Source organism: Mus caroli, chromosome X (assembly GCF_900094665.2).
Source record: "Mus caroli chromosome X, CAROLI_EIJ_v1.1, whole genome shotgun sequence".
In the NCBI taxonomy this organism is placed as follows: Eukaryota; Metazoa; Chordata; class Mammalia; order Rodentia; family Muridae; genus Mus; species Mus caroli.
In genome coordinates, this window is record NC_034589.1 from 55,786,820 (window position 1) to 55,799,842 (window position 13,023).

The window sequence follows — 13,023 nt, forward strand, 5'->3', positions numbered from 1 at the left end:
TTAAATTCTACCACATTTTAAAAGCAGTGATTTTAAGATCCATCGGGATGTAGTAAAAATTGTTGCTCACATTTCATTTGTTATTAGAATTCCACTGTCTTTCTGTTGTTCTAATTTATTTCAACACAACGCCTTATACTCCTGAGTCCTGAGTAATTTGCTTCACTATAAAAATGCAATTCCAAACCAATCAAACTGCGCTTACGAAAACATGAGATTTATGCAAAAGCAATTTTTCCATACCTCAAGCTCAACCTGAAATTAGACTTGCTCATGCAAACATCCCATAGAGTCACTCCTTTGTGATTTTTTTTAAGACAGGAAGAAATTATTTTTGTTCTTTCAGTGCCTCTTCACAGTTTCCAAAGAAAACCTAGGTGTTGTGGATGACTATGAAAAGCAGACCATCAGCTAACAGTTGTATTCAGCCAATTCCATATAGACAGCTTCAGAAACTACCTTCCTCCTGCTGAAACTGCCATAGCAAGTAATGGTGCATAATGCCAACAATTCCACCTTCTTCTTCTTTTTTTTTTGTTTTTTGTTTGTTTGTTTGTTTTTCTTTTTTGAGACAGGGTTTCTCTGTGTATCCCTGGCTGTCCTGGAACTCACTTTGTAGACTAGGCTGGCCTCGAACTCAGAAATCCGCCTGCCTCTGCATCCTGAGTGCTGGAATTAAAGGCATGCACCACCACGCCTAATGCCAACAATTCCAGAGTGTCAGTTGACTCCAACAGAAGCCACAGCTTCAGGGACTTCAGGAAAAGAGTCGAAACTCTTCTAAACATGATTAGAGATAAAGCTTGAAGCCAATCAATGCAAAGGAGTCATCCTGTTGCCCCACCTCTATGCAAAGCACTTCTCTGTCTTTACCCCCATGCCTTTTGCACCTTCTCACCTCCTGCTTTGAAAAACTACCAGAAGGAATGCAGAACAGAATATATGGTTCAGCAGGCCATTCCCCTTATGAATGAAATCAAATAGGTATACAGTAAATCAGCCAGAAGTAAATGTTGAGGAAGAAATACATCTTCTACTTAGTCCCAAAACTTTTTACAGGAGAAAAAAGTGAAACTGTTACTTCTGAATCTAAATTGCCCATTGTCAATAAGTTGAAGAACTTCAGCTGCATATGCTGAGCTTTCTGGTCCTTCTCCTAAGACAATTCATATGCAAAATTTTCTCCTTTGCAAGACTTGCCTTGATGTTTAAGACCAAATTTGTCCATATTACCTTCCTGTCGATCCTTTCCAAATCACTGTTCATATAATAACCCCCCAAATCTCTAGGAAATAGATGAAATCACTCTCCTGAAGGTGGGATGGTGGTTCATGCCTGTAATCCTAGTTCTAGGGACGATAAGGCAAGAAGAATGGCACAAGTCTAAGTTCTTGCTTTCAAAAAGGAGGAGCAGATGTACTAGAGAATTGCCCATTAAAGGACAGGATTAGGACGGAAGAAAGCATCTCAACCCAGAGAAACAGTAAACATTCAAAAGTAAAAATACTTCACTGAGTAATATAGATAGACTTGTTTAGAGGAACAATGACTACACACTGAGAAGGATTAAATGTGTGTGTGTGTGTGTGTGTGTGTGTGTGTGTGTGTGTGTGTGTGTGTTTGTGTCTGTATATTTTGTTGGTGATCAAATCCAGGGCATCATGCCAGATATACAATTGCTGCATTCCAGTTACATTCTAATGTTATAAAATTTGAACCTCCATTTTTAGGACTAGACCCTATGGAATATGCATTCCATCAAAAAAGAATATAAACCAAGAAAAAAGATATGGAACCAGAAAACAAGTATGAATATAAAAGAAAAAGAAGAGAATTCTCTGGATGATAATAAATGGAAATACAAGGCAAGCAGTTATGTGGTAAACTAAAGAGACTGAAGGAAAGTAAAAAGAAGATTAACAAGAAATGCTCTGAAGGAAAAAAATCCTGACTATCTGATGTGTTTGGCTATACAGACAATAGAATTAAAAAGAAAGGATTTATAGCCCGATGAAAAAATTAGTAAGAAATTAATGATGAATAGCCCCCATTGGAAGAAAACAGAACAAACAAAAACAAAAAAACCCTAAAATTTAAATCCAAAGGAAAACAGAAAGTTGCTTAAGGAAATAAATCAGTCATAATAAAATTTGACTTGGCTCACAGTGATAAAAATTTACATAGCCAAAATCATTCAAATATTACACCAGGAGTAGGGATATAACACAATGTTTACATGCTTGCCTATGAGTTTCCTGACATAGGATAATGGCAGGAAAATTTGCAGAGAACAGTATTGTGTGAAATCTAAACCTTTGTATTCCATACTAAAATAGTAACTACTACTATTTAATAATCAAGGCATCAAGAAATATTGATAGTTTGGGTTTACATATAAAGTATGTCCCAAAAGATGTATATGTTGATAACATGGCCCCAAGTCAGTACATGCAGGTATCAAGAGGTGATAGAATCCTAACGTCTTTCCACTGATGGACTCATGTTGATGGCGTTATTAGGAGATAGTGGGTGGTAGCATTTGGTGGGGGGAAGTAAGTCACTAGGGGATGTAAGTCACTGCAGGACAAGAGTTCCTGTGAAGGGTATGATGTCCCTGATCTTCCTCTTCCACACAACGGGAAGTAAACTGCTGTGTTCCCCCACATCCTCCCCCAGTGGTCTTCTGGCCATAATGTCTTCAGGTCCATAGCAGTAGAGTGTACTGACCAGGGGCAGAAACCTCTGAAACTGTGAGTCAAAAGAACTGTTCCCTTCTTAAAGTTGTTTTTCTCAAAGCATTTATTCACAGAAGCATAAAGTTAATATACTTATAGAAGGATTTTGTGTGGAAATATGTAACTAAAGCAGCTAAAATTACTGTAAGTTATTACTCTAGAAATTCAGATCAGAAGTTGGTAAAGGTGAAACAAGAATCTGATGTTTTATTTGTAAGCCTTTGAAGTCAGTTCAGCTTTTAAATATAAGCATCTATTACTTTTGAACATAACAATTAAAATTTAAAAATTTGTAGCCTTTTGAGTGGACAGAAAGAGAGAACACTTCAAGAAAAGACAAGAAGTAGTAAGCAAATGTCCCGTGGGGGAGTATGAACCTGCATAATTTTAATAGCTCTCATTTCTTCAGTTCTTGCTATATACCATGGTGCTGCATACATTATACAAATTATCTCATTTGTACTTACTAATCTGATAAAGGTAAGTACAGCTAATAGCCTCCATTTTGTAGATGAAAAAAGTAATGTGTTATGAGCCTTGATCAAAGTCCTAGTTAGAACATAGCAAAGAAAGGAGTCAATGAGGTTAAACTGATTGAGAATCCATGATACTAACATTTTGGATGCATAATTGGTGAGATTTGATCACTGATCTAGTATACAGGTCAAAGAAAAGGAGTGAATTCAAAATTATTCTAGGAAGTTGAGGCTTCCTTAGTGGGAGAATGATGTTCATTTATTACTTATTTCAATAGTTTTCAATACTTTTGAATATTGGCCACACTAAAGTAATGTAATGGAATAGCTATGAACATGAGATATACGATCCCTGATTTTGTAGTGGTTATATCTACCATATGTAAGAAAGTCATTTAGAAGAAATACCAGTGAAGAAACTTATGAATTCATTTTAACTATGTTAAAATAACAACAGTGTTCAAATAAGACTGCCTAGTGTACATGGAAATACATGGTATTAGCGTCTGGTGTATATAGTATGCTGTGAATTTCAAGATTTTATTCCTGGACACAGAAAATAAGAATTAAGAAGTGTAATTTCATTTAATGCTTCAAAAATCATATATAAGCTTTAAGAGTACAGTTTCAATGGTGATTGGACAGAAGCTAGCGTTTGGGAGTTTATAGGTATAAATTGTTCGTTTGCAAAGTCTTATGGTTAAAAGAAGGAAATAAGGAGCTGAAAAAGTGGTTCGGAGGTTAAAAGACTGTTCTTCCAGAGGTCCTGAGTTCAATTTCCAGCAACCACATGGTGACTCACAACCATCTGTAATGAGATCCAATGCCCTCTTCTGGTGTGTCTGACGAGAGCTGCAGTGTACTCACATATATAAAATAAATAAATCTTTTTTTTAAAAAAAAGAGAAGGGAACAAAATGTTGTATAGTAGTTATGAGAGCCATTAGACTTAACTATGTTCCAAACTAAAGGTGCATATACATGTTTAAAGACAGAGAGACCAGACATGCTACATGCTGGCACATGTTTATAGTTACAACACTGGACAGGATGAGAATGAGGCAGGAGGGCAGTTTAAAGCCATCCTGAACACCATAATGAGTTCCAGGCTAGCCTCAACTATATGGTGAGACCTTGTCTCAAATTACAGCAACACACAAGAAAGCAAAGCACCCAATAAGACAGAGAAAAATTATGTAGAAAAGTTAAATATCTGAGGAAGTGGAGAAAGCAGGCCACAAATTTGAGAAGAGAGGGCGAGCATTTCTTTCGGAAGACAAGAAAGAACGCTGTCAAAGGGGAGAAGAGAATGACTCTTGTATTTTGGGGTAAAGAAGATGCATGAGAATAAGTAATCTTGGTCTTCTAAAAAATGCTTAAAATTGTAGTGGAGCAAGCAATTGGGAAAGATGATGGGATTTCATAAGAAATAGAAGTTAAGGTGCAGAGTTAAAAATTAACAAACCGTGGGGGTACTCTTCAGTTCTATTTTCACCACTTTACATTGTTTTAAAATAATAGCAGATTGTACATCTAGTGTTCCTGATCAACTAATTCAAATTTTATCTCATCCAAGCCATCACTGAAGTACTAAGATTCAGGCAGGATGCCATCAAAATCCATTTAAAATGGCTCTCTTCCCAGCAGTGATAGAGATGTGAACTCCCCTTAACAATCAAATCCAACCTTGAGTTAATTAATATCTCTGTTGGTGTGTGTTTTATTTGAAGTTGTATAGTTCTTACTGGCTCAATTTCTAACATTTGTAGTTCCAATTGGCACTCTTAAGCAAGTATTTAGCGTGTCCTACTTGCTAAAGTATTTGCCATTTGGGCTCTATTTATTTCTTGTCACAGGATATAACTGTGACTACACCAATGTTACACAAAAACAGTAACATGCACAAAATAGAACAAATATATGAGCCCTTTAAAGGTATGGGCTGTGGAAACTTATATGTAAACCAGGATCATAGATTTCTTATTTTCCTTAGTCCCTGTTTTTCAGGGACTGCAGAGGAAAGACTCTAAACTATCTGAGAGCTATTAATTTGGCTGTGAACGAGTTGCTTCTTGTGCAAACCACTTACATCCTGGATCTTATTTTCTTATTTGTCCCATGTGAAGGTGAGAGCATTGGGTGATTTATGAAATGGCTTGTGGATATATATATATATATATATATATATATATATATATATATATATGTAAGATGGGGCCTCAAATATGCTTTATAGTTCAAGCTGATTGCTTCTCTGCCATTGGCTAACACCAAATATAACCCAAACTGATTTGGAACTTGTGATTCCCCTGATTTACCTGCCTAGTGCTGGGATTACAAGCATGGGCTACCACACCTGGCTTCAGTTTTTATTATTTTTGCATGATATATTAAAGCAAATATAATTGAGTTTTCCAGGAGTACTATTTTGAATCTTGTACTAAATCCCTGGTCAACACAATGATGAATGAATGAGTAAGACTGTCCCTCCAGCTCTCTTTCCTAGATATGCTAGACATCTAGATTTGCTACCCAGATATGTCCCTTCCCACTTTTTGCTCCAGGGTACTTTGTGGTGGGGCTGTAATGCTGCAGCTCTCAATCTCCTCTCAGATAGTGCAAGCACACCTATATAAATTTCATATAAACGTATTTCGTTTCTTGTTTCTTTCTAGTCATTTGGTTATAGGTAATTCAAAAGGCCACAGGTATGGACTAAGGGAAAGACAGCAATATGACAAAAGTATGGGCCTTTTGCTCATCAAGTTAGCATGTCCTCAGGTCCCAAGCAGACCCAATAACACATTATACTATGGCAACCAAAGATATCACTGAGTGAATGAAGTCCTGAGTGAATGTGTATTGAGACATGGGTAAGGCCTATTGAGGGCTCCAAGATCAATTGGCCAGTGGTAAATTGACAAAGCCATCACCTATATGGGTCAGGCTCAAGAGGAATGGCAAAGCTTTCATCAGGAGTCTGAGTATGGATGTTTATGAATGCTTGATCATGCGTGCAAAGACCAGCAACTCTAGCTTCCTCCTCTGGGATGTTTACAGCCTGATACTACTCTTACCTGCAGAGATCTCTTACTGAGACTAAGCCAAGCCCTCCCTCTGCGTTAAACCTAATAAGCGCACTGAGGTTCTGGGTTTCTTCAGTATTCAGTTAGAGAGCTGCACTTGATTCCAGCTTTATTGTACATATGTTGGTGTGTCTGTCCTTTCTTCATTCCCTCACTTTCCATAGCCACAGTTCTGGAACTCAAGCCACATGAAGCACAGTAGTGTCCCTTCTACAAGATGACAGAATACTGTTAAGCATATGAGATTTTATGTACAGGAAAGTAAAATAACATTTATTTTTATTATGGGCAGGGTATGTCTTATCATTACCTGAGAGGCATTTAATCTCTACTAGTACCCTTTAGTAAACTAAGAGGTCACTTTTTAAAAGACAGCTCACAGAACAAAGAAAAAGAAAAAGGAAAGGGAATTGGGTGAATAGGCAGCTATCTTGGCATGTATTGACTATATTTTCTTGAAATGTTGCCTGCCATCATTTAAACACAACCTTTTTGTAAACCCTGAAGTACTCAGGGCTCTGCTACAGTCCTCTCCTTATGAATATGAGAACAAGATCTGACATCTTCATCTAAGAATTTGAGGATTTCTAAAAAGTATTTACTTGTTTATGTAAAACAGTTTTTACTTCACAGGGAGTACAAGTTTATTCTGGTACTAAATATGAGTGTCAAGGGCTTGGGAACACAGATTCAGGTTACCCCAATTACCATGCTCTAATGTGTTAATAGTTCATGAAGAGTGTACTGTTTAGGTGTTGTTTTGGTTTGGTTTGGTTTGGTTTTTGTCGACTTGACACATACCAGAGTCATCTGGGAAATGAGGGCCTTAATTTCTTCTGCACCAATTGGCCTGCCTTTTACTTGTCAACCCCTCCCTTGTATTCTAGCCTCCCTATAGCATGCTGCTCTAATCAGTGCTTTATGAAAATCTTTCTAATCCATTCTGGCCTAAGCCTAGTACATTCAATGACAAAAGAAAGCTTAAACCCATCAAATAAGTACTTACATGGTACATTTCATTAAAATTTAGAGGAGAGCTGTATTCTTCAGTGTGTGTATGTATCCATATAGATTGCCCAGAATCACCCAGGCAACCAGATAGAATACTGGACTTCAAAGACGCAATGGTCTTGTCATTCCTCACAAAAAACCTAATTAGCTCTTCTCCTACAGAACACTACTAAGACTGTAATTGGTAATGTCTCAACTTTTGCTCAGCTGTAAGTCATAATTAATAATTAAGCGATTTCTCTGGTAACTGTCATTCCTTGACTGCTGAGCAATCTCCTATCATTAATACCTGTTATACTTTGACATGATACAAGCTTGCTTCTAAATGACCCCAGGCATCCACAAGAAGTTTAACCCACTGTTATCACTGAGTCTCTATCCTATCCAATCTGTTGCTATTTCAACATTGCTATCCAAATAAAATTAGATAAAAAGAATAGAACAGTCACAAAAGGGTGAAATTGATTCTGTGGGCCATTTATGTGTATGTTGTCAGACAGCAGTTTAGTTTTCTTCTTTTCTCTTTAAACACTAGATCACTAGGTTCTATATCTCTTTCAGGAATGCCTACCCTCATTATTTCTTAGTCCATAAAAAACTAGGTGTTCCCTAAAATACAGAACTCTTGATAAAAGCTCTGATTTATCTACTCTAGTGATGGGAATTTCAGGTGGTATTTTGTGTTTAATTTTTAATTTTATGTTTACTTTTGACAGTTATTCATTTGTTCATTTATTTCTCTACTTACTTGCTTACTCCTGTATGTATTTATGTATGTGTGTATATGCATGTATTTATTTATTTATTTATTTACACAGGGTCTCATGCATCATAGGCTGGCCTCAAACTCAATATATAGTTGAAGATGACTTTGAGCTTCTGGTCCTCCTGCCTTTATCTCCTGAGTGGTGGGTGGGATTATACACATGTACTACTGCATCCAGTTTGTGAGGTGCCTGGAATCTAGCCTAGACTAGGCAAGTAGTCGACCACTTAAGTTATGACCCCCAACCCTGTTTCTTTTTCTTTTTCTTTTTTTAACATTTTTATTAGATATTTTCTTCATTTACAATTCAAATGCTACCCCGAAAGTCCCCTATACCCTCCCCCTGCCCTGCTTCCCAACCCACCCACTCCCACTTCCTGGCCCTAGCATTCTCCTGTACTAGGACATATATTATCTTTGCAAGACGAAGGGCCTCTCCTCCCATTGATGGCTGGCTAGGCCATCCTCTGCTACATATGCAGCTAGAGATATGAGCTCAGGAGGTACTGGTTAGTTCGTATTGTTATTCCACCTATAGAGTTGTAGACCCCTTCAGCTACTTGGGTATTTTCTCTAGCTCCTTCATTGGGGACCCCGTGTTCCATCCAATAGATGACTGTGAGCAGTCACTTCTGTTTTTGCCAGGCACTGGCATAGTCTCACAAGAGACAGCTATATCAGGGTCATGTCAGCAAAATCTTGCTGGCATATGCAATAGTGTCTGTGTTTGGTGGCTGTTTATGAGATGGATCCCTGGACGGGGCAGTCTCTGCATAGTCCTTCCTTCTGTCTCAGCTCCAAACTTTGTCTCTGTAACTCCTTACATGGGTATTTTGTTCCCCATTCCAAGGAGGGATTAGTCCAGAAACTTAGAATACCCAAGATACAATTTGCAAAACACATGAAATTCAAGAAGGAAGACCAAAGTGTGGATACTGTTTCTTTTTTTAAATTTTATTTATTAATTGTTTTATGTGAGTTTCTGAAGTATGCATGTGCACCTGGTGCATGAAGGAGTCCATTGCATCCAGAGGAGGATGTCAGATCCTCTGGAATTAGTTACAAGTAATTGTGAGCCACCATGTGGGTGCTGGGACCTGAACTCGGTTTCTCTGCATAAGCAACAAATACTCTTAACCTCTGGGCTGTCTGCACCCCCTCTGCTTCACTCTTTGATAGTCTGTAAAGAACCATATTGATATCCAAGTTCACTGTCATTGTTAGTTTGAGACTACATCTTACTGTGTAGTCCAGACTAGCTTGAACTCATAGCAATCATCTTGCTTCTGCCTCTATAGTTATGGTATCACATGGCTGTGCGCCTTATCTGACTGCTATTATTTATTGTTTTGGTTTTTGGGTTTTTTTTCTGCATTGGTTGTTTATGATTTTTGAGACAAGATCTAGCTAGGTAGCATAGGCTAGACTTAATCAATAAATTTTCATTTTCTTGTCTTTATTCTTTTTTCCCTTCCTGTTTGTTTTTGTTTTTTCAAGACAGGGTCTCACTTTGTAGCTTTGGCTTTCTGGGAACTCACTGTGTAGACCAGGCTGGCTTGGAACTCATAGAGTTTTGCATACTTCTGCCTTATGGGTGCTGGGACTAAACTTGTGCACTATTATGCCTGGCAATAAGTTTTTAATAATAAAGTTTCTTCCTAGGTTCCATAAAGAGATGCTCTGAGGCAATTTCAGATGAAAGATCCTTTAGTAAGACTGGGCACTTTCAGCCTTGGGGGAGGTGGATAGGAGATCCAACAGCAACCCACGGACAAAGGAAATCATTATTTAAAAATATGTTTAAAATTTTAAAGAGAGACAACTCTGAGTTAAGCAGTTTAGTGAAAATACTAAATAAGATATAAAATCAAAATTCAGAAAGTAATCTTCTTACCCTACTCGACATTGGTTCTGACAGGAGTTTAGTAGTTTAGGGAAAGTAGTAGATAGGTTATAAGACATTGCTAATCTCTACAGAGATAGGATCTGTGATCTGACACTGCCTACTTCTGCCTTCCAAATGCTTGGGTTACAGTTGTATACTATCATTCCCTGATAAAAATTGATTATTACTTATTACTATAATTTAGTGAGAAAAGTCCATCTCTGATTGGGTTTAAACTACTGTTTGTTTCAAGAATGTATGGAAATTTCCTCAGTAGGCTTTGGGGCACTGGTCTTAAACAATATTCATGATTTTAAATGTATAGAGAACCTATTTATAGTGGTGACATATTTTCCACAAATTGTTTAAATACCAGCATAATCTGCATGAAAGCGTTCCAGGAAAATAATTGATTCATGTTTATTTCTATTAGTGATCTAAGGATTACATATTTAAAGGATAGATAGGATTAGACAAAGCTCCTGAGCAAGCTGCTGTTGTCATAGGTAATGAGATAGTGTTTATTGGGGGTCTTTGAGTTAACACATATTTCCATAATGTAGTCACACAATGACCTTCATAATTCTCTCTATATCTTAAATATGCATAATATACATATATATTTCAATTTCTACTTTGATGACAGAGATGGTAAGTGTGTGGTACATATATACTTTCAATTCCTAATTTCAATCATGGAAATCTTTGTCACTCTGTTCAGAAGTAATTCTATGTCTTTTCTAATACAGCTATGTATATGTCATGTCACTATATGAGAGTCACTTGAGATGAAACACATTTGTCATTATCTTTTTGATATAAATGATGACTAGATCTAGAATCACCTAGGAAACACCTTCAGACATGTGTGTAAAGATTCCAGAAAGGTGTTACTAAGGAGATAAGACTCACTCTGAATGTGGGTGGATATATCCCATTTACTAGGAGCCCTCACTACATAAAAGGGGGGAAAGGACAAAACTTAAGAAGCACTGGCATTTCCCCATTATCTCTGTGATAGGGTCGAACAACCAATCCACTCCCAGTGCATGCCTCTCTTGCAATGATGGACTATATTCCTTGGAATTGTGAACCAAAATAAACCCTTATTTCTTTAGGCTTCAAGTAACTAATGTGAAGTCATGTGGTACACTGTTTCAGTCAATGAGTGGGGGAGGTAAAGAGTAGAAACTGATTCAAACTGGCTCAAGAATGGAGGATTTATTAAAAATACAACAGAAAGGCAGAGAGAGAACCTGAGCCTGGCATGGGATCTTGAAAGCTCAAAGCCCACCCCCCAGAGATAGTATCTCCAACAAGGCCATATCTCCAAATCCTGTCAAAGATTTCCACTCCTTGATGACTGAGCATTCAAATAGATAAGCCACTGGGGGCCATTCTTATCCAAACAACTACATCTGCCAAAAGCAATTTAAAGTAGAAAGGGTTTGACAGGGAAGACTTGGAGATTGAAGTGGAAGACTGCTGGTCACATAGCATCCTTATTAGTCTGGAATCAGTGAGAAATGAATGCAGCAACTCGGATTGCTCTCTCCATTTCCATCAGTTCAGCCCATGGCATGGTAACAGCCACATTTGTGGTGGGCTTTCTCATCTCAGTTAACTCAATCTAGAAACTTCCTCATGGATGTGCTTGAAAGTTTGTCTTCTAGTTGATTTTTATATCCTAGTTGACAATATGAAACATATTTACCTAGCTGTTTTTCCTGAATCTCTGTGTCTCTTACTGAACTTCTAAAAAGCTAAATCTGAAGCCTTATTGATTAGTGGGCTCTTAGGGGTCAGGTGTCTGCTTTTGATTCAGTTACCTATGGTTCGGGGAATAGAATCACACTGTTAGAAGGCTGTCTTTCCTGGAGCTAGGATTATGCCAGGTTAAGCCTGAAGAAATTGGGTTATGGTAGGCAAAACGTATTTAGTCTGCTCAGACAATTTATCCTATTTTTCCCTGATTTTTGTTGCTAGAAAATAGGCAGCATGTCCAATTAAGTTTGTGTTTCAGATAAAATATGAATAATATTTGACATATGCAAACCAAGTTATCCATTGTTTACTCAAAATTTAGATTTAGCTTATTATGCTGTTATTATATTAGTTAAATCTGGCCAACATATTCCTGAATGTTGTGTCAAACTCACTTCCTGATTTGTTATAGTAAATTTGTCTAGATACTCAGTAACTGTCATTCTCAGACTATGGATAAGCATCCTAAATTAAAATTTCTCTGAGTTGTAGAGATTTGGTGCAGCCACAGTAATAATGTAAGCATATATCTTTTTTATTATTGCCTCTATTTGTAGAGTCTTAAATTTTTAATCCCTGACTGATTTTAGTTAAGGATATTGCTGTTTTGCTTAATATTAATGTTAATCTCTCTTTTATAAACCACAAGCTGTATGTGGGTTCTCTCTGACTAATACTAATTTCCTTCATTTAATAAAATGCTTGGAGTTCAATGAGTATGTAACGAATGTTACAATTTCAAAAAAATTTACTCTTAGAGTTACGTCAAAATTTGTTGAAGCAGTATTAGCCAGAGCTTGGGTCCCCCTGGTGTACATTTAGCAGCAATGATCTGTGCCTTGTTCCCCCAGGTCCATTGCTGGAGGCCTGCCAGCACCAGAACAATCAGGTAGGACCCCACCTCAGTTCCCTTACCTGCCAGGTCCGTCCCCCGCCCCCCCCCACACACACACACTGTGAAACACGCAGCAGCATTGAACTGTGAACTATGCTCTGTCCTATACATTCAATTTTTGGAGCAGCAAATTTTAATTTTAAAATTAAAAGTAAGATTTTTAAAAAGCCTTGACATGACATGAGACAAGAAACCCCCAATGATGTCACTGAATTCATTTTCTGTTGTTGGCCATCTACTGGTGGGCATGTAACTTACCCTTAAGAGTTGTTTGTTTCCCCAGTGAGACCCCCGCTTAGAGAAAAGTAAAGTTTCACCTGCAAGGAGTTATTAATTGGAGATATCTTCTGGTGTAGGGATGGGGACATGTGCACACGTTTCAGTGCTAGGGCCTCACGTGGTGCC